Source organism: Ambystoma mexicanum, chromosome 3p, assembly GCF_040938575.1.
Source record: "Ambystoma mexicanum isolate Mex_15411 chromosome 3p, UKY_AmexF1_1, whole genome shotgun sequence".
In the NCBI taxonomy this organism is placed as follows: domain Eukaryota; kingdom Metazoa; phylum Chordata; class Amphibia; order Caudata; family Ambystomatidae; genus Ambystoma; species Ambystoma mexicanum.
Genome location: NC_090925.1, coordinates 1034280702 through 1034302829, shown reverse-complemented (window position 1 = coordinate 1034302829; position 22128 = coordinate 1034280702). Strand labels below are relative to the sequence as shown.

General features: G+C 45.6%; 1 protein-coding gene across 1 annotated transcript in view; it reads right to left on the bottom strand.

Moving 5' to 3' along the window:
• LOC138581209 (uncharacterized) overlaps positions 1 to 22128 on the bottom strand; it is a 79316-nt gene that overhangs the window by 44235 nt on the left and 12953 nt on the right. The window contains exon 2 of the mRNA XM_069652386.1: positions 22007 to 22116. The gene's annotated coding sequence lies outside the window, so the exon portion shown is untranslated. The remainder of the gene's footprint in view (positions 1 to 22006; positions 22117 to 22128) is intronic.

Sequence of the window (22128 nt, the reverse complement as noted above, 5' to 3'; positions counted from 1 at the left end):
TGCCAATGGAGATTTTGAGCATACACCTGCTTGGCAGGAGATGTTTGGAATTAGGTGCTTCCAGGTCCATTTCCCACTTGTCTATCAGTTTGAAGGTGGGAATGGCTGGATCTTTTGGAAGTTGGCGAAACATGGCTTCGCTGATGAAGCTCTTACCGTTGTTCACACACACTCGAGCGAGAACAGAGTCCTTCCCATCATTTAACTGAACAGGGATGAACAACTGCTCTCCAATTTGCTGAATATCAGCCAGGCTCTGAGCTGATTTCACATCTTTCTGGACTATAGGAGTGGGAGTTTCAGATTGTGGATTGGTATAGAATTTCAGAGTGTTTCCTTCCAGCGTGGAATACCACTTTAGACTGGAAGGAAGGTTGATTTTCAGAAATAGAGAGGACCCCCCATCACCAGTCTGTTGTCCTACTGCTATGACTGTCACGTCTGGAATTTGGTTATTCTGGAAGTGAAATTCTACTTGGTCAGATTTTTGTTCAACCATGTGGCAGGTGCCGTTTAAACTAACATGGTTAACACTCTGTTTTAATTTTATTGGTCGGCTAGTCTGGGTCCAGAGGACCTTGTTTACACAATCTATTAGGGGTGACAACCTTCTCAGGAGGTCATTCCCTAGTAAACAAGGGGTGCCCTCTGGGGTCACAACTATGACCGGGTGTTTCAACTTATGTCGCCCAATTTTAATGTCCAAGTCTGCAGTCCCCTCAACGGGAATTTCCTTCCCGTCAAAGTTCTGTAGTTGTCCCGGAAGAGAGGTGAGAGGAATTTGGTAATCCTCTCCCCTTCCTGCATTCAGTTCATCAAAGGCCCTTCTGGACAGAAGGGTAGCTTGAGATCCAGTGTCCACCAGTGCCGAGATTGTACCCTGCCCCTGTACTTGTACCGGGGCATAATATCTTCCCTCCTTCTCCTCAAGGGGGCACAGATAATGTACATTTTTGGACAACTGGTGGGCTAACTTTCTGGTTTTGGACATCGATAGCGAAGAGATTTGGGCAGAATTCTGTGGAGAGTCTTGGGAATCTGAAAGAAAAAGTTGGCAACTGGAGATCAGAGCCATTGTGGGTTCCCCTGGTTCCGGTTCTGGGCTGCCCCCCCCTTTTTGGAGGCAGTCCCCAGGATGGGTTTGAACCAGGGGATTTTCTTGCTGTTGGTTCTGGGATGAGATGGTGGGCGGCGGTAGCTCAGTCTCCACATCTCCCCAGTCTGGATTTGCATCCCTAGGGACCCATTTTTCTTTGGGAGGAGTTCCCCCCCCTCTGAAGGAGAAGATCCTTTTCCCAGGATCCTCTGAGGATCCCTCTCCCTCAAATTGGAAGATCTGTACCTCCTCCTCAAACTGAGTCTGTTTGGGTCTTTTGTTTCTCCTACCCCCCCTCTGCTCCTTAGGAGGCAGACTTTCAGGGGCAAGAGATTTCGTTTCCGGTTCCTGGGTTTCCAGGGGCTGTTTACAAGTGAGGAAGGAAGCTTCCTCCAAGGCTTTACACCCCCCTTCCCTTTGTGCCTCCTCCCTGGGAACCGGTGAGTTATCGGGGTGCTGCCCCCGTCATTGTTCTGGAGCACCAGGTCCAGAGTTGGGTACGTTCTGCGCCGGCACGCCCATCTGAGGGTTCTGCTGAGCCCTCAGTATGTGACCCAGGTCCCGCGCCATGTTTTGAACCTGGCGCTCTAACTGGGAAACCCGCTCAGGCTGATACGGGGCCCTGTTTTCTCCCCTGGGCTGATCCCGGGAAGGGTAGCTGTCCCTCCTCTGGTAATACCCCGGGTTGGGAAGATTTGGGTACCCCTCCACCCTTGGCCTCCCCTCTCCCGGATTCAGTGGTCTGGGCTCAGGGAATTGGGGAAAGAAGGATGGATGGTTTTGGGGCTGAAAGTCGGGTGGATATCTGGGGAAAAAGTTCTGCCCAGGGTTTGGTGAATTTCTGCCCTCCTGTGGGAAGTTTGGAGGGAAGTTCCCTGGGTTAGGTGCTTGTCTGGATCCCCCCCCTTGGGCTGGAGGAGTCCACACATAACCCAGGATGGGTCGATTTCCCTTGTAACGTGGACTTACATAATCAGGAGAGCGAGGGACCCCATTTGTGGGGCTGCCTCCTTGGCTCCCTGTCTGTGACTGGCCCGAGGACCTTCTGGGCCTAGCATTATTAGGTGCAGGTAGGTTTTTAGGCCCCCCCATCTCCAAATCTAAAACGGGGGTGACCTTTACCTCTGCCACCTTGGCAGCAGCAGGGGTGGTGTTCGCTTTGGGGTTTTTCTGGGCATTACTTTTGCTATCTACCGGTTTCTGCACCCCATAGATCCGGGTAGCCTGTTCAATGACCCAGTCTAAAGATCTTTTCTCGTGAAAATCCCTCACGAGCTGGGTCATGATATATTTGGGCAAGGCATGGAAAAATGTATTGACAAACTCTCTACTATCTGTGCGCACCCTTCTGGTGGTTTGCGCAAGAGCACGCTTTAACTCCTGCACAAATTCTCGTGGGGCCTGATCCTCCCCACATTGCAAATTGTAGGCTGCCTTGCGAGCCTCTTGAGGATTTCTGTGAACAGAAAAATGTTTCAGGATGGCCGCCTTATATGTGGACCATCTTAAATGATTTTGGTCCTCCAGCCCCGCAAAGAAACTGGAGTATTCCGGGGAGAAGGTCCACTTTACATATTGAATACAGCTTTGGCTGTCCTTCATATGGAAAGTCTCCATCATTTGCTCAAACAACTCTAAGTGCTCCCAAACAGAATACTTAGCGTTCTTATGGTAAGGCGTGATGACGCTCCTGATCGCCTTAATCTGCTTTAAAGGGTCCTTAAGCAAGGCCCTTTTTGCCTTATTGGCCTTTTTGGTTCGGGTAACCCTTGTCCATTCTTCCTCGGACTCAGAGGCACTGCTCCCAGAGGTTCCCGTCTGTTCTTCCAGGTTTTCCCGGATTCTGCGAGCCTGGGAATGGCTGGCAGAATGTGGGGACCTGGTCTCCTGTGTCCTGCGCAGTTCAGAGGGGTCTTCAGAATCCTCCTTGCTGCCAGGATTTGATGGGTACCCCCTCCACTGACCTAACTGGGCAGAGGTTTTCAGGATGCCCTTAATGGGCCTACTCTCCTGGGGTTCCCCATTGAACTGTACTGTACTTGGGTGCCCATACCCGGATGCCCACCCCTCCATTCCTGAGTGGTTCTGGCCTATGAGCCCCATACTCTTAGCTGGATAGTAATCTGCCATCCCTGTGGCCCTGTGCTCATGTGCGCCAGGGAACATGGGGGTGGCAGAGTCCAGGGACTGAGAGGTATGAGGGCCTCTGGTACTAGGGCTCCTGAGGTTATGCTCCGGAGTTTCCCTTTCCCAGCAAACCTCATCTCTATCCGCCCCTGCTCCCTGTTGCAATGCAAGAGCCTGCATTTGTGCCTTCAGTTCTTCAGTTAAGGCCTTACTGGACTCTATCAGTCTCTCCTGCATCGCTACCTGTTGTTGGAGCCTATCCTATCATGGTGTTCACAGAGGGCCTCGTTTTCCCTCTGTGCTTCCTGGTTGGTCCTGGAGAACTGGGCCAGTCTTTGCTGCAGGAGGGTTACCTCCTGAGCTGTGTCCCTATTGGCCTGCTCCTTTCTTGCTAGAGCATCCTCCACCCTCCTGGTGTGCTCTAACAAGTTCTGGTGTTCTTTTTGGAGATCACCCAGTCCCTGGTGGGCCAGGTGATTTTCTTCCATTTTTCTTTTTAAATGGCAGACTTCCTGGCCTAAGGCGTCTCTTTCCTGACTAAGAGCCTGCATTTGTGCCGCCAGGTCGTCCCTTTGCCGTTGAAGGGCACCAGCTTTTTGGCGCTCCTCATCAAACTCTGCCTGGGTATCCAGGTCTTTCAAGATCAGCTTGTTGCTCTCTACCTTCACTCTATCTAGATGACTTTGCAGGGTGGCTACCTGCTCCGTGCATGCCCTGTTAAAGTCTAATTGTTGCTCCAGCTTTTTCTGGCTCTGCAGTAAGGAGTCCAAACTATCTTGGTGCTCCTTCTGCAGGGCCAGAAATCTGGTATCCTGTTCTGACTTTTCCTTTTGCAGCACATCCATATCCTCCCTCATTTTAGTGATGTACAGTCTGCTGTCATTTTCTGACTCCTGGCTCCTCTGCAGCCTCTGCTCAGAAGAGACCAGGTCAGATTGGACCTTCTGTAATGCCAGCAGTTGCCTACTCGCCAGATCTTGGCCTTCAGCACATTTGTCCTGCACGGCTCCCATATGTAAATATAAATACGCCGCTACCCTAGCAATCTTATTGTGTTCATCTTTGGCTTTAGGAGCCATATATAGTTCACTCAGGGCCACATGTAAGGGACCCTGATCTCTATATATATCTGACCCTGTTTCAGTGACCTGTTGTGTGATGGCCTGCAACCACGCATCCTGGCCCTGTTCGGTCCATTCACCTCTCACAAATAGCTTATGCAAGAGGTGCTCTCTGGCTATTTTCATGTCTACTAAGGTCGTCATTCTAGAGATTGGTCTCTGTCCTGACTTACAGAAGTTTGTATTTTATTTTTGCAGAACAGAACTTTTCTTGGAGTGTCCCTTTTGAGGAATGCTTCACAGCGTAATGCAGCGTGGTGATCCGACCGGATATATGTATCCCGTCAGTTAGCACACTGTATTAAGCTGCACAAGTGGTAAATCTAACCCAACATCCCGGACGAGCCCCCAATTTGTAAGAGGATTCAATTCAGCACTACAGCTAAGTTAACGCCTAGTCTAGAATACTGAATGAAAACCCTTATTGATATATCTTTAGGTCCAGTTCATGCGTTCTGGATGACTATCCCTGTATAACACCCCTCTCTTGGAATCCCCCTGACCCCACTGAGCCAAGAAGTAGTTCTGTTTTGCAAGTTTAAAAGGTTTATTTGATAATTTAAAATAGATATATCACACTTTATAATAAATTAATACTTGAATATCACCCTTAATCTGATATGTTAAAGATTAACAATGGAGAATCTGGCACTAGCACACTTCTTTATAATCACTAATGAGTTGACATGAAATGGATAAGATAGCACACTGGTAAATAGGAACAAAAGAAGAAGGTGGTACAAAATGCTTTATAGAGTTCAAATGGATGCAAGGTTGAATGAATGAAATGCAGTATAGAAATACTCAATATGATTTCAACAAAAGAATGTAATCACTTTTCTCTGGCAATTCCCTCCCCCCCCCTTGATGCAAGGCAAGGAAATGGAAGGAAACACACAGTTCTCAGAAATGCAATCAAATGTGATTCAGTTCAATCCAGCAAGCTTAGACAACAGAAAACAGATAGGAGTTTTGAAATCACAGGCCCAAATTGCTTTGATATGTGCTGGCAATGAATGAGAAATATGCTGGAAACGCTTTTAATTCCCTTTCAGAGGTTCAGGGTGAGTGGTATCTAGTTAATATTAGTCCAGGCTCACACTAGCAATGATGCAGGGATAGTTAGCAGGTTAAAACGAATTTCTGGCAAATGGAAAGCAAACAGCAGCAGTTTTTACATGTGAAGAAATTGCAAATCGCGGTAAAATTCGCGGATGCGTGTTCCGCGATTGCGGTAAAACTATAAGGGGTAGGAATGCGGTTCTTGGTGCGATTCAAAGCTACGATTCTAAGCTATCAGAGGAAAGTTACTGCAAGTCTCTAGCCCAAACGGTCGCGGAGATATGAGCGATTTAATAAAGGTTGTTTTTGGGTTTGCAAATTTCAAAAGCTCAAAATGACAAGTGCAGCTTGCAACTAGAAATGACAGGTGACAGCTAGGAGGCAGTTCTCCTTAGGTTAAATAGATTGAATTAGATGAATTTAAACTAAGAGATGGGTTCTACACAGTTCTGCTGGGTACTCACACTATATTCTTGAGTGAAATGGGCCTCGCCATGGATCTGGTCAGGGTTTTAAACTGGACTCTGGTCTGGTCTGGTCTGGCCTCTGCACTTCACAGTGATCTGGGTCAGCTCTCTCTGCTGGTCTGGGTCTCTCTGGGTACAGCACTGCTTTCTCTCTGGTTCTCTTAGTTCTGGATAGATTGAAGTCTCTAGTTTGGCTTTCTGGAGGTTGATGGAGGTAAGTATGGATTTTTCCGGCAGAGCGTCCCGCTGCAGATGGATTTTGGAAAGTCTCTATCTGTCCTGTCTGTCTGCTTTTATGTGTTTAGAATGTGGGTGTGTTCTATCATCACTGACCCTACCTCTCTCTCAGCTTCTAATTGGTCAAACTTCCATTTGTCACTTGATTGGAGAATGAACTGTGAGTCAGAGTGATGTCATTTTACAGCCTGCAGAAAGTCCACTCCTCCTGTCAACTTACACACAAATCTAGATTTGAAACAAATACATATTTGCAGAGGTACATATTGTTTTAAAATCATATGCACCCATCATGCATTACAGGAGGTATACCCTGTTCAAACTCTGCTCTTCGTGGGAGCTTGCATTCAGAACTGGCACATATTTCACTTTTTAACTGATTTTGCAATTTCTGACATTGACCCAACTTTACATACATGTGTGCAGGGAGTAGGGACATTAACTGATGAAGTTTCAGATTTTTAACATGCATACATTTAGAGTAATATCCACTTTTCCGCTGACACCCCCCTGAACATGCCACCGGGTCGAAAAACCTCTTAAAATGTGGGCAGAAAAATCACAAGAATTATGGTATCATTTATAAAATTTTCACATGTCCGCTCTATGAGTTATTCATCTTTTTAAAGTTATGTTCTGGCTCCAAAGGGGTGTGGTTTCCCAGGTCACATGGTATAGAAACCAGTCTTTCCAGTTTCTGCCAAGCCAGCTTGCTCTCACAGGCAGTGTCCCTCCCAGCTCTTGCCAAGAGGAAGCTACATTTTACGACTGCGGTAATAAAAACCTTTGCCTGAGTGAAGAGGGCTTTGTTCACTCTCTTGCAGAGCACAGATAATTCAATTATCAGATAGATGGCATATCCTTAGTGTGGGCAGCAAAAGGAAGGTTGGCCTGGGAACACAGTGGTGACTCAAGTTTCCCTCCTGATGGGGGTAGTTGCCAGGCAGAATTCAGTTCCTTAAGCCAGACTTTCAGCTACTGTCATGTTATTTGTTGCTTTTTAAATTAACTTGCAATTTTACACATGCAGCTAGAATGCTGATTCTAAGTGCAAAACTATGACATTTAAACAATTGCAACCTATGTGACACTCAAAAGTAGGTCACTCAGTCAATTTAAACATTTAGATTTTTTTTTTTTAGTGTCTTTCAATCCAGTGCAACTTAAACTGCTGAAATCCACAGCGCAGCCAGTCTTGTTATAAGCATTTTTCTGGGCTCTTCATTTCCCAGATTTTGTAGGCACACAAAACTCCATTCTACCAAATGTCTGCTGGTGTTCAGTGAATATTTTGCACATATTGCAGTGTTTGAAATAGGCACTTTGGCTTGCCTTCAGAGAAACACAGGGTGGTTTTAAACTGCCGGCTTTTGGATAGTGGTGAGTACTGGTACTGCACCCATTTTTGGGATTTAAGAAATGAATTCCCCACAATTCTAGGTTGCATTTGGCAATCAGCATTGCCATTCCCAATGGTTTCAGACTACTGTGCGGGTAGTCCAATGGTGGTTTTAGGCAGCGTCCTTCTGTGCCCATAACATCGGCAAAAATGAGTGGCAGCCTATTCTTCATGCATTTCCCTATGCATTTTCTGGGAAGCTCTGGCCATCATGATGTTTTCATGTCAGTACTGCACAGTTTTGAGGTAGGGCTAGGATGCATGGGTAAATACATCCCACAACTGGCAACTCCTATATAGGCTTGTTCTTGTATCTCCCCAGGGGGAACATACTGGACTTTTGGGTGTTGACCGTTATGCCGGACAATCTCGCGTATCGTTCCATTACCTCTAAGATGTATTGTAGGTTTGCTTCTGGGTAACGCAGGTACAGTAACATATCATCGGCGTATAGTGATATTAAATGCAGCCTACATCCTGTGCTGAGTCCCACCTCCTCATATTGTTGTCTCAGGTACTCTGCTAGGGGTTTTAGCGCTAGATTGAATAGCATCCGGGACCAGGGGCATCACTGCCTAGTGCCTTTACTTAGTTGCCATTGTTCTGATAGAGTAGAGCCCGCTATGACTCGTGCTATTGGTTCGCTATATAGTAATCTCACCCCCCTCCTATAGGTGGGCCCTATCCCATATTCCTCTGGGACCGCCATCAACCAAAGCCATTTCACTGAGTCAACTGCTTTTACAGCATCAAGTCAGACTATTGCCGCTTCATTTTTGTTCCCTCTGTTGTGATCTATAACATGGTGGAGTCTCCGCAAGTTATTTGTTATATTCCTATGTGGGACACATCCCCTCTGGTCTGGGTGTATCCGTTTACTTATGACTGGTTTTAACCTATTGGCCATCACTGCTGTCAGGATCTTGCTATCTTGATTGAGTAACGAGAGGGGCCTCTAAGACCTGCAGTCTGTGTCCGGTTTGTTGGGCTTCAGTAGCGGGACAATAATCGCCTCTCATAGGGTCTCGGGCAACTTGCCTCTGCTGAGCGCTTCCTTAAAATTTCTAGCATCGGGGGGAGTAATGCCAATTTATATGTTTTGTAGAATTCAATAGAGAGTCCGTCTGCCCGTAGGGCTTTGCTAGAGGGCAGTAGCTTGATGTCTTGCTCTACCTCTTCTGCCGTTACTGGTATTTCTAGGGTTTCTCTCTCTGCCTACTCTAGTTTGGGGAGTATGACCTCTGTCAATGCATCCTGTATATCTATCTCTTCCTCTACACTGGAGTCTGCATACAGTCACTTGTAATATTCAGCGAAACATTCATTGACTCCTTCTTGGGTCTGTGGTAACTGACCATCTGGTCCATGCACAGATCTAATTGCTTGCTTACGGTTTTTGCTCTTGTATAGCCAGGCTTACAACCTGCCTGGATTATCCCCTTCTGCATTTTGTTTCTCCACATATTTCTTTTAACTTAAATTGCCCAGTCTCTCCTAGTTTTGCACACCTGCTGTAATTGGGATATAATCTCAGCATCTTCTGGGGCGCTAGTGCCCTTCTTCATCAACTCTTCTAGTTTCCATTCTGCGTTTTGCAGTTCTCGTGTTATTACGTTTTGTAACCCTTTCGATTTAGCCATTGCTGTGCCTCCGATGACCACCTTAAATGCCTCCCATAATGTCCCTGCCGAGTCCACGCTCCCTATGTTATGTGTGAAGTACTCCTCTATCTCCCCCCTTAGATCTTCCCTAAACGCTGTGTCTTTCAAATATTCAGCCCTGAGTCTCCATGTGGGGATCCTGGCTCTGGGTGGCCTGATCCGCCATGTCAACACCAGCGGTGCATGGTCTGACAGGACTATTGCTTTATATTCTACTGTCAACACATCCCAGGTTACCGCTGTACTGATAAATATGTAGTCCAGCCTCGTGTAAAGGTTTTGTGGTGCAGAGTACTCCCTGTCATTTGGGTGGCACTCCCTCCATGCGTCTACCAATTGGAAAGCTTGCAAGAAGGTATTGAGGGCCTTTGCTGCGGGGGTCGAGTGCAGTACCTTTTTGTCTGACCTGTCTGATAGTGGGTTTAGGGTGCAGTTAAAGTCCCCGCCCCAGATCACCATTCCATCAATATATGGGCTGACCGTTGCACAGGACCTTAAAGTATGCCGCTGTGTCCTGGTTCGGGCATAAACATTTATTATGCTCACTTCTTTGTTCTCCACCATCCCCCTTATCAATACCATACTCCCGTCTTTGCCTGCGGTGGACTGTAACAACCTAAACGGGACACGAGGTGCTATTCAAGAATTCTTGAACCGCCAATGTGAACAGGAGATGCCGGCACTTCTACGCAATGGAAGTGGTATATATTTAGTGGAGCTCACATTATTTATGATCTGGAATATGATCCATACATTGTCAGGCTGACCCACCTTACAAGAAATACAAGAATTATCAGCCTCTGATGACGAGCCTCTTAGCTCGAAACACGTGTCAGGCTGTTCAAGAATTCTTCAATTAAAACTCATGCTAAATTTAGTTTGAATTGTGTTTTTGTGCGCAGATATCAGGCAAACCACCCTTTTGTCTCACTTATGTACTGTTGGCAACTTTGGCAGGTTGTCTTCTCTTTTGCCTCAATCTGCAGCCCTTGCACACATATCAAATTGTCAGAGCGCCTTGTTTCTCACAACAATCCTTTTCTACCAATATATATATTTTCTGCCTTCTTACATACATCATCACCCTGTTTCATTTGATATAGTTGTTCAACCTGCGTACATTCCAGGTCATTATTTTTAGCTCCCCCATATTGGCCATTTGCAACTCCCCCATCCCTCCACTGGCCTCCCCTCCTTCCCTTCCTGATGTCAGTCTGTAGGCTTCCCCCATGTAACGTCCCCAAATTCGCCAGCTCTCACTTTCCTCGCCTTCACGGTCTCGCTTCTCCTCTGGCATATTCTCAGAATCCAGCCAGTTGTTTACTTCTTCCGGGGTCCCAAAGAACCAGGCTCGGTCTTTGTGCAGCACCTTCATCTTGGCAGGATACAAGAGCATGAACGTGAGTTGGGCTGCACGCATCTTCTTTTCACCACCTTGTAGTCCATTCTTTGCTTTTGTACTAAAAATATGTAGTCTGGATAAGCTGTGACAGACGCCGATGCTCTATTGATAGTGCCGCCTTTCTGGAAATGTTCCAGTATCTTCTCCCTGTCTTTATTATTCAGTATTTTGGCTATTATTGGTCTCAGCGGGGCCCCCAGTTGGGGACACCTCATCTCTGCCCTGTGCACTCTCTCCACCGTGAATCCTTGGGAAAGCATGCCTACTCCAATTTCTTGTAGTAGCATGTCCTCTATATAATAGGTCGGGTCCTGTCCCTCCTCGCCTTCTGGTAGCCCGATGATCCAAACTTTGTTGCACCTGGCCCGGCCTTCTGCCTCCTCTGCTCTGTTTTCCAGGTTCTGAACTTGTTGTTTCAGATATGAGATCTCCATAGTATTGTCCTTGCAGCCGCTGGTGTTGGCTTGCACCTCTTTTTCCAGCACCCCTGTGTGCTCTGACAATGCTCTGACATCCTGCCACAGTAGGTTCATGTCTATCTGCAAGGCATCTATTTTAAATTCCAAGGACATTTTCAATTCTGCTATGGCCGCCAATATTTGTTTGTCCATTCTGTCTGGTGGGGCTTCGTCTGACGGCTCTTGTGGTTGCGCCTTCGCCCCCTCCATTGCCCTCGTAGGTCTGGTGAACATATCCAGGGATGTCTGCTTTGCTTTATCTTTTTTCACTTTAGTCAACATTATTAATGTCCTGCCCCTCAGGTTCTTTATTGTTCCTGGCATCCGGTGTGGCACCTGCACGTCTGCCGTGTCCAGTGGGGGGCGGGTGGGATAGTTTGCAATGTCCTTGTGCAGTAGCCTAACTTTGGATCTCCCTTCTGGGTACCCTCTCCTGTGCCGACATCAATTTTCCCGTCACCGTGATTCCACTCCAAAGCTTTGGTTAGAGGCTGGTTCGTATGATCCTGACTGGGGCACGCCACCTTTCGTTTGGCCCCACGTTCCACTTCTCAGTGTGGTTCCTGCGTGCCTCAGCTCAGTCTATTGATTGTCTATTTTCTACACTGACGCCTTTGTCTCTATCGCTGTCGTAGCGCGGTCTCAACCCGCGTTGGGTGTCACATGCAGGCACAGCTCCTCAGTGGGTCAATTTCAGCATTGCCTAGCTCCTTTAAGTGGACTCGCCCATCCGTTCTGTATCCGTACTCTGGTGTGGTCAGGCACTGCTTAGTTCATCCAGCTGCACCCTTGTGTCTTGTGGTTTAAAGTTCCAGGGGGCTGGAGCTAATAGCTGCATTCTTATGGCTGTAGGGTTTATAGTGCAGTGGGCTTCTGTGACCTTCTATCGTTCTCCGTCCTGCCTCTGTTGCCGGTACCCCGCTTGGGTGTCCCAGTTGCATACACTGTGTGTGTGCAAGTCCGTGGGCGCCACTTTTTCCTTCACTTTATTAGTCCCAGCACACTATGCCTGCAGCTGCTGTCCGCTCCTCGCGTGATGTCTCCTTCCAACAGGCTTTCCTGTTTTTCAATTGTTCCCAATGCCACCTGTGTTGCGTTAATATCCAGGCTGTGCATCCTTAGTGTGGGCCGTGTTGTCGAAGCCGTTCTCGCCCCTCGGCATCTCCACGGCGAGTACTTCCACTACTGCTTCACGCGAAGCATTGTTTCCTGTAGGTGCCACATTGTAGCCTCCAATCTGGCGTGATGCTACGCAGATGGTATCTGCTGCGCTATGGTTAAAATGTATTTGTTTTCATCCGCTGTCCCCGCCTTCCTGAATACCTCAGACCAGCTTCATGCGAAAAGAAAGGCTTCGGCTTCTGTCCCTGGCATTCATTGATTGGAGCCCTTGTGTTGGTCCCAGATGGCCGCCATCTTCATTCCTTTGTTCTTGGAACTACACCTGCAAATAGGGTTTCAAAAGTCGACTTCTCCCCATCTTTGGTGTGATATTATTCTGACATTCGCCATGTTGCTAATGTTACAATGTATCCCATTGTGTTTACTTTCTCCACCGTCCTCGTTGCTTTAGGCCAGCTGCGTGTGAAGAAGGGGGCTCTGAACACTGTCTCTAGCATTCATTGCTTGGAGCCTCTGCATAGGTCTCGGGTGACCGCCATCTTCATTCCTCTGTTCGCATTGCACTAACGGCTTACGGGGCTGCAAAAGGCAGCTTTTCCCAGCCCTTTTCACTCGCACTTAGTACCACAGCGTGCACATGTGTTTCCTACGCCTATTTCTTCAGAGTCTTCTTCATATATTGCAGTATGTAGCCCATATTCACCTGAAACACCGCCAGATCTGCCAGAGCATCCGGAAAGCACGTCCTAACTCGCAGCCAGGTACCCACGGCCCCCAAAGTCTCTCTAGTTAATGGTCCTCCATGTGTTGTCCCTGTTAAAGTGGCATGTCACCCTTGAAGCTGCGATGAAACCAGACTCTGTAGCTCCTGCAAACCACATTCTCGTACATTATGAATGGGGTCCCCCTAGCGGGGTGGCCTACTGTAAACAACAGACTCAGACATCAAAGTTCACTACCATCGATACTGAGAGGTGGGAGCTTGCTTCAGGTTGACAAAATTGCATATGAAAGGTTATTGGGTTTCGTGCCTTCTTTGATATCCTCTGCAGCCAGGCCCCGTGCAGAGCAGACCCATGAAGCATTTGCGAGTTAATCAGGCTGACCATTGCAGGTGGAAAGTTGGTCCTCCCCCTGGCTGGATATGACATTATAGACTCTTCGGCTGTCACATTCCAACTAAATATGACATTAACAGACAGTGCCTGTAGGCACTGTCCAGCCCGGAGTACACAGATCTATGCTTTTTTCATGGTGTGAGTATAGGAAAATGTGTGTGAATTAGCCCCACACATTTTCCTGAGATTGGTCTACCATCATTCAATTTAACTACAAATTTCAAAAAACACAGGCGCATGCACGCCCACCATGCAGATGGCCGAATTCCTCACAGCTTCACTCCTAACAGCAATGCACAACCGGTTAAGGTGCAATCAATGCCAAAGGCTGACCCCAGGTGGAAAGTGCCTATTAACAAAAAAGGACAAAAAATATAAAGAATGTATATTCTCTTAAAAAACACGGGGTCTCAAACATGTTTGCGCAAGTTACGTCATCGTTTATCTGACACCAAACAAAATGTCTATGGTCTCCTACCTCTGATGACCAAATAACTTGGCCACATCTTCACAAACAACAATAAAACAGTACTTGACACCAGTCTGGGAATCTACTGAGGAGGACCATGAAACTCTTCATTTGAGTAATGCTCCTTGAACACATTTTTCCTTGTGACAACCAGACTCTGCTGAATCATTAAAATGTTTTGAGTTTATTTAAGGTCGTTCCTAGATTCAGATCAATGGCATCTAGAGACATAGATCAGATTACATTTATAAAAGAACACAGGGCTGATTTAGCAGTAATTCTGATTTTGGCCTCTTGTTTTCCAGTTAAAGAAGCTCCTTTGTTTCTTGCCCTTTACTATAACATATATAATAATTGGACGAGTTGCCAGGTCTGTAAGGGCATGCCATCTCTGGCCAATCACTGTTTCATTGAAACATCCCAAGCCTTCCGTAGTGATCCAAAAATTTAATTCCAAAGTGACAACTCTGGAAACTATAAAGTAACTTCACTTATTGCTCCTCAGGCCTTGCATGCTACAAATGACTCCTAATGGTGAAGCATCATTGCAGCCTTTTACATCAGGGGCGCTCTAGCATCAATGCAATATGATCTGCAGCAACAGAGCTAATTTCATTGATTTCACAGAACACCCGGGCCATACCCATCTTTTCAAAGTAGACTCTTATGCTGACGATACTCAGATCATAATTCGTCTGCATCTTATCCACTCTTCCCATGCCTCTCAGCTGAGGGACTGTTGCTGGCTTTGGGGAGCTGGATCAGTGACTCCTGGCTCAATGAATGGGGGAAAGTCTGAGGTTCTGGTGGGGGTCTGCCACCGCCACCTCCCTCTATACTCCCTCTTTCTGGCCTTTGTCTATTGGTTGTATCCCTGTCCCTGCTGCGCCTGTTAAAAACCCTGGTGTCAATTTGTTTGCCTCCCTCTCCATGTCTTCCCAGATCAGCTTAGTGTGCCAGGCGGGCCATTTCCAGCTGAAGATTCTGAGAAAAGTGTTGCAGTTTATTCCCCATCATCTTTGTGTCCCTGCGTTTGCAGCTTTAGTTCTTAGTCGTATTGACTACTGCAACTCCCTGTACTTGGCGCAACCAGCTTATCTGATACAACGCTTGCAAATCCTACAGGGTTCTGCTGCCCGGCTAGCCACTGGCACCCCTCTAAGGGATCACATCTCCCCTATTCTGCATGCTGTTCATAGGCTCCCTGTGGCCAAGTATGTGTATTTAAAATCTCTGTGTCTTGTACACAGGGTCTTCCATGCTGTGGAGCCTGAGTACCTGCAGCATACGTTCAAGCCTTATGTTCCTGGCCACTCTCTCCATTCTGGGGACAGGTTTCTCATTTCTGTGCCTAGATTTTGGTTTGTCCGAATTGGTGGCTGTTCATTTTCTGTAAGGGCTGCCAAGTTGTGGAATGCTCTGCCCACTGAACTTCGGTCCATGGTGGCCCACCTGCAATTTAAACATGCTTTGAAAACTCTGCTCTTTTGATTACCCATGTCCGGCCTTCGGTGCATCCATGGTCTTGTAGCACCAGGTTGTCTTTTTAGTGTTAGTTGCACTGTACCTCGGTATGAAATGAATAACATAACAAATGGATAACTGTCATTGTACCAAATTGTGTGCCTTTGAAATCACACTGTTATAAGAAATCTCCCTGATCGAGAAACCTGTCCTACAGGACTACACAATATTTCATTGACCAGCCTTGAAAGGCACAAACAGCTATTCTTTGGAGGGCCTGAAAACAACAATTATGTCAACTCTAGCCTTTAATTGCATCAAGGTGTTTACCCAGGTCCATAATTTCTTGGCTGTCAAATTAACCTGGTTTGATTCTTCTTCGTCTAAGCAGTCTGACTGTTTCATTATTAATTCATAGAAAACAGTAAGATCTACTCCGGCAACATTTATGGAGAACCTAGCCAAAATCCTTCACACGTGGTATGGCAATTGTGTGTGTCATGAAACAGACTCTGGAGACTTTAGTTCCCTTTGACTTCTGTCTTCCTACCCTCCTCTGACCCCCCCCCCCATCATGAGGAATTGCCCGTGGAAAATGTATAACCGACTTTATGTCCTTACGAGGTCTTTGCATGGCAAACAGCAATCTTAATAATTCCACCTCAACTTACTTGTCATAGAGACTCTTCAGTATCAATTTTTGACTATATTTTTATTTCTAGTCCTTTATTTCATAGATGTCTTCATCTAGAAGCAAAAGACTCTGCATTGAGTGGCCATGCAATTCTTCATTTAAAATTATCTCTCAACTTTGTTTAGAAGATTTGCAAAATGTATGATCCATCTCTCTGTATTAACACTCAACGATCCAGGTTATCCTGGTGACCCAAGCCCATTCATCAATTTAATTCCAGGATGTCCCGGTATAGGTGGGGGAGTAGCCCTCATTGCCAAATCGTCGTTGAAATTCAGAATTACCTCTCTTCCCCCTACTCCCCGGTATGAAATGTTATTAATTAAGCTAAAAACCGACCACCAAACTACAGTGAACTTGCTCCTTCTACGTATACAACCCATCTGGCATAGCCTTCTGATCTGGACATTCCACTGCTCATCACCCCACTTAAGAAGCCACTCACCAAATATATTATTCTAGGAGATCTCAAACTTGGCTTTAATGACGCTATTGATAACAAAGCATCTGCACTCGCTACTGTACTTACTGACATGTGTTTCTCCCAACTCATCTCTGTCCCCACTCACGTGAAAGATCGTATCCTCGACTGGATACTCACTGATAACGCCTGCATAAACATTGCATCCATTCCCCCAGTCTCATGGTCAGACCATTTTCTAATCAACTTCGATCTCTCATTACTTAAGTGCCACAGAGCCCAACCTTGCCACTAAGCCCCATCTACGTCTGTAACACGGTGGTCGGTCAAAATACCGAAAATAAAATCTCGAATTACAAAAAGCACGAAATAAAAATCTCGAAAAAAAAATATCGAATTTTTTATTTATTTATTTATATGTGTTTTTGAGGTCAGGTAAGTAAAAAAAAGGGGTAAAATAAAAAAAATGAAAAAAGAGGGCTTGGGGGGGGGAACCCCCCCATTTTGAAAAAAACGCATTGAAAAAAAAATTCGATATTTTTTTTTTCGAGATTTTAAATTCGTGCTTTTTTTTCGAGATTTTACTTTTCGAGATTTTGACTATAAACCCTGTAACACACGTAACCTGAAGCATGAGGATTTTAAACCACCCCTCCTCACCTCACTTTACTCCAATGTTACATCTCTCCCATAATCAGCACAAGACCTTGCCAGTCACTACCACTCCGGACTTCTCCAAGCTCGTGACCGATAGCAACAATAAAGCCCAAAATCCCCAAACCTCACAAAGCCAAAAACACCTGGTTTTCTGAGGAGCTGGTTTTGCTTCGCTGAGATAAAAGAGCCCTCGAACACCTGTGTAAAAAAACACATCTCTACAACAAACTGCCATGCACTTTCCACAGCAGCCTTGCAATACAAAAAAGCTGTGGTGACTTGCAAATCCAACATCTACAATGGCAGACTTGCCAATGCCAGTTTAATTGTAAAGAGCTATTTACTAACCTTGGAGAGCTGGAAACCTCCATCCCTCCTATTTCTGGGTCATGCTCAGATAAGGCATGGTTTACCACAATCCAAAATTCCCTTACATAACAAATGGACTCTCTTCCTTCTAAAATTAGATTAGCACTAAGAAAAGCCTTACTTGCCAGCAAAGCTTCATTGCTTGACCCACCAGTTCCCCGTACTAGGACTCCCACCCGTAATATCCCCCTCTTCACCTTCTCACATGTCACCCATGAGCTTGTAGCAGACACTATCAGGACACTTAAACCATCTAATTGCAAAGGTGATGCGTTTGTGACCCACTTAGTCAAACTCTGTGCTCCCCCACTTACTCCTATCATTGCAGACTTAGCCAATGTCTCCTTCTCCTCAAATTCTGTGCCTTCCTCTATCAAAATAGCCTGGGATTCTCCCCTATTAAAAAAACCTCTCTTGACCCGTCCACCCCTACCAGCTACCACCACATCACCACTGTCCCTTTCCTGCTTGATATACTAGACCGCCTAGCCTATACGCAAGTCCAGCAATTCTTGGAGGCCAGCCATCTGCTCGCCAAAAGGCATTCTGGGTTTTTCCCCAAGCACAGCACAGAAACAGCCCTATTGAACTTAAAGATCCAAATGGACGCCATCTTTGACTCTGGCAAACTAACAATCCTGCTCCTACTAGATTTATCAGTGGCCTTTGACCTGGTCAATCACAACATCCTATGCCAGCAACTCCTCCAACCCTTCCACTTCTGTCCGGAAGCCACTCTTTGGATTAACTCATTCCTTAGCGTTCTCACTACAAGAGTCTTCATAGGAAACACAGCGGCGGACGCTATTCCGGCCCCTCTTGGTGTCCCGCAGGGCTCCTGTCTCTCCCTGACTCTTTACAATACCTACACCAAACCACTCTTTGATCACCTTGATGCAAGACATCATCTACACTAATTTTGCAGATGATACACAAATCCTCACCCCCCTCTCGATGACCATAAATTGACTCTATAACGATCAATGAAGTTTACAGCACTATCCAGAACTCGATGGCCATTCATAACCTCTGCCTCAATGATGAGAAAATGGAGCTCCTCATCATAGGCAAACCGCACTGCCTCAAACATCGGGATGCCTCCTTCTCATCCTTCTGTACCGATGGCACATCCTTCCCTGTACTGAACAATGTAAAAACACTAGCAGTACATCTTGAAGCTGACCTCTTTATGTCCAGACATATCAATGCCTTAGCCTTATCCACCGCCTACACTGCGAGATTTATCTCACTCAGCAGACAGTTCCTCTCCCTCAGCAACTACCTCACTCTCACTCATGGTCCTATCCTTTCCAAACTTGACTATCGCAACATCCTGCTGATGGGTAACACCACTGCAAATCTAAATAAACTACAACTGCTTCAAAACAAGGCTCTCTGATCTGCCCTTGTCAGTCAACATTCTGATCATATCTCAAATTCCAGACATGCGGTACATTGGCTCCGCATCAAAGCTCGGGTTGAATTTAAAACCCTCTCCTTCACTCACCACTGTGTGCACAGTGTGGCCCCTCAATATCTCAACAATTGCATCTCCAAAAAGGCCCACGGTTGTACCCTAAGATTCAGCTCCAGCATTTCCCTGCATACTCCTCGCTTCAAAAAAAAAGAAAGCAGGTGGAGTGAATGTCTGCGTTATTGCACCTGCCCCTGGAACTCCCTCCCATCATCCATCAGAAATTAGCAATCATTCCCTGTCTTTAAAAAACTTGTCAAGACATGGCTATTCGACAAATATTAGTAATTTGTTTCCTCCTATGCCTGGACTATGGCATTTATGTTTACCCTCTGTCACTGTAACTATTTCATGTACACACACTGTAACTAATGCTGTGATACCTCCGGGTCTGGGTGTTTCAAAAATGTAATAAATAAATAAATATTCACAGATTCCCTTGTGAGTCTTACTAGACCAATCTTAAAAGAGATTGCTGTACTCTATCCAGCAGTTAGGTTCTCGTAGCCACATTCATTTGATGAGGCGGTTCGCAATTTACACTTCTTGAGGAAAATAATTACCCAGAATAGTTCCGTTTGTAAAAGCTCTTCAAACAGAGATACTAAAACTGAGTCAGGGCCCATAAAGCTGAGCTATTGCAAAAAGATTACAAAAACATATTAAGGATCATTGGAAACAATTCCGGGCTTTGGCTACAAGCTGGAATGTCTCCAAACTTCTTCTCAAATCAATCCGATTTCCAAGGTGATTTGTAAAAAGTCACTTCCCCAAGTTATCTGTGCGCTCACCTCAATCTCCATCTATATAATTATCATCATTAGAAGTCCCTTGGCATGTTGACTTATGAACAACAAAGCTAAGCCATCTAGGGCACCTTGACCGCTTGGCTACTGTGGTTCTGAAAGGTAATCCAGTATTTTGGATGGATATTCTACATGGATTATTCAACTCGGTCTTGTTTACCCAGTCCTTTCCTAGCACTTGGAATACTTCCATTATTGCCCCTATCTTTAAGAAGGCTGCAGGGCAGACCCTTAAATTATGGACCGTTAGCACTGTTGGATGCCTCTAGTAAGATCTTTACTTTTCTAATTTTAACCCAGTTAGATTCCTGGACTCTCCAGACCATGGCACGCAATTTGAATTTATTGGGATTTAGGCGAGGGCTGGGTATTTCTTTGAAAAATATAATCTTATTACTTCTTCAGCAACGACCTCACTCATTAAATCATTCTCCAGGCGTAGTTTTTGTTGATCATACTCGACCCTTTGACAGAGTTGGTAGTGACAAGCTTTGCGGCAAACTTTAAACTTGGATCTGCCTTATTTACTTAACTAATGTACTCGGGTATTTTCATGCCTATTCTCAGGTCCAGATTTGTTTGGACAGCGAGGGTCACCATCTGACTCTATATCAACCTATCAGGGTCTGCGCCAGGGTTGTGTCCCGATGGCAGCCCTTTTTAATTTGTAAATAGATGATCTGTGAATTAGGCTTGTGCTATGTAACATCTTCCCTCTCTGTTTCGGTTCATTCCACATTCATCATCTGGCATATATAAAGGATATTGCGCTTCTCGATCGCACCGCAATCGGGCTGCAATTTCTTGTAAACTCCCTGTCTTTCTTTCTTAAAGAACTAGACCTGGATATTAATCCTGATGAATCGACGTCATGATCTTTAACCAGGCACAATCTAAAGGACCTAAGCTCGGGTGGTTCATAGACAACACTGAACTACACTAAATGGATACTGGAAATGCTAGTGCGTAAATATTAAACATTGTGATCCATCTCAGGAGCCAAAAGACTTTCATTCACCAGTTGTGACATGTGTGGGCAACTGAAGAAGATTTTTCCATGCCCCCTGTGATTAGATTGTTTAAAGGGAAGGTAATGCTGAGCCTAACCTATGGAGCAGAGACCAACTGTATCCTCCTCATTAACTGGGCCGAAATCGAGGAAAAACTTTGGAGAGGGTGTTTCAATAAAGCCTTATGAATTGGGACTTTGTTACCTCAAATCACTGGTTGATTGGAAAAAGCTCCTTCTTTATGAAAAAAGTGTCAATCAGCCCGCCTTCTCGTGTTCTCTATTTTGAACAAGACACTGCTAAACCGCGTGTTTGTAGTTCTGGACTCTTGGTTAGCTCATAGCTTATCCTCGACAGACTGAGTTGAACATCTCTGCTCTTACAAGTAACCTGACTGCTGTAAAAAAAAAAAAAATGCTCCCGAAATATCTGAGGCAATTCCCTAACAGGAAATGGAGAAATAACTTCTTAAGACTGCAATTTAACCCATTTCTTACCAAAAAAAAGTCTGGAGTGCACGCAACAACACTTTGCGCTTCTGTAGATTTTGTCAAGCCTTTAATTCTACTTATTGGAACAGGAGGGTGGTGTCCTACCACACAGAATCATGTTACTTTGCATTCGCATTTTCTGCAAAGATTACAACATTTAACATGCGGAGTGGAGTGGAAGAAACACATATAGTGAGATTTAGCTTTTTTATTTAGCCAAAGTCAATCATGGGCGGATTTAATTCCGCAAGGTATTTTGTAGTTTTTTGGCAAAGCCTGCATATTATTTAGCCGACATATTAACACAACAGGAAGAGGAAAAAGAAAAAAAGAAAAAGCAAAGAAATACATCACATGTGCATCACAAGTAGGTTCAAATCACTCGTGAGTGAACATTAACATTACAATATGCATACATAAATGCAAAACCATTTGTTTAGCAATAGATGCTTCTGGGGTTGACCTCTATGCACATCACATTCAAACACTTTAAATGTTTTATAGGGCAACCACCACGCAATAACATAACCAAGTGCATCCTTGTTGGTGCTTTTAGGAGGCACTGCGTGTTTGGGAGGTAACCTAGTCTCTGGTCTACGTCTAGATGTAGATCAAGCGGTGGTGCGGGACAGGGGTTGTGTGTCCAAGAGTTGGAAAAGTCCTGTGACGTTTTGGCAAAAAAGCCTTCTTCATGGGCCTTGACCGGGTCTCCCTAAATGGAGAAACAAAGTAAGGACCCTATTAGTGTGACGCTCTCCTGGGCGCTAATAGCGAGTGGCTATGATAGTAACATGTAATAAAATCAATTTAAAAAGACCCCAAGGGATAGAGAGTGTAGCAAATACACACTGTCTGGTAGCTTGCGAGGGCCAGGAACTGACCTGTACAGAGCATGGTATCGTGCATCTTCCGGAAGTGGGGAGGTGCACAGGTCTGCCGGCGTGTTCCTGGAAGACGTGGCTTTTAGCTCACACACATGGCTTGTGGAGGACTGGAGAGAGGG